General features: G+C 51.6%; 1 protein-coding gene across 2 annotated transcripts in view; it reads right to left on the reverse strand.

Annotated features, from left to right (window-relative positions):
- The window catches only part of LOC123980185 (zinc finger protein 260-like), a 672,464-nt gene that overhangs the window by 128,982 nt on the left and 542,893 nt on the right, over nucleotides 1–589 (reverse strand). The window lies entirely within an intron of this gene.

The raw sequence follows: 589 nt of genomic DNA on the forward strand, positions 1-589 counted from the left end.
AAAAAAAACAACACACATCTGATTTACTGCAGACAGAGAGAGGGGTTGGGTTAGGTAGGAAGAAAAAACAGCTCAGATTTAAACTCCACAGGAACAAGTGTGTGTCTGTTTGTGTGTGTCTGTTTGTGTGTGTCTGTGAGTGTGCGTGCGGTAGGCGGGTCATGATGACGACGTGCACCCCCTCCCCCCCATGTGACTCTGCTCCAGGGGTTGAAGGTCATCACATGCCCTGCCTGATGCTCTGGATGATCTGGAAGATGGCTGCAAGACACACACACACACACACACACACACACACACACACACACACACACACAGTAAATCAGTTGCAGTTGTCAGAAGGTTGATGCTAAGCTAACAGTTTCCCCCGCATTATTTTTTCCCTCTGGCAGCCCTACTGTGCTGTGATTGGCTAGAACACTTGCACGCGTCCCTGTGATTGGATGCCAGCTCTACGGTGGGCCGCTAACCGAGAGCGGCGCTAACAGCGACGTTAGCCCATCACAGTCACCCGCACAAAGGTGGAGTTTGTGGCTCAACGTCGACTCACAGGAAATGCCAACATGTTCTCGCTCGTCACATGTGGACG

This window comes from Micropterus dolomieu, linkage group LG12 (genome assembly GCF_021292245.1).
Source record: "Micropterus dolomieu isolate WLL.071019.BEF.003 ecotype Adirondacks linkage group LG12, ASM2129224v1, whole genome shotgun sequence".
Taxonomy (NCBI): Eukaryota; Metazoa; Chordata; class Actinopteri; order Centrarchiformes; family Centrarchidae; genus Micropterus; species Micropterus dolomieu.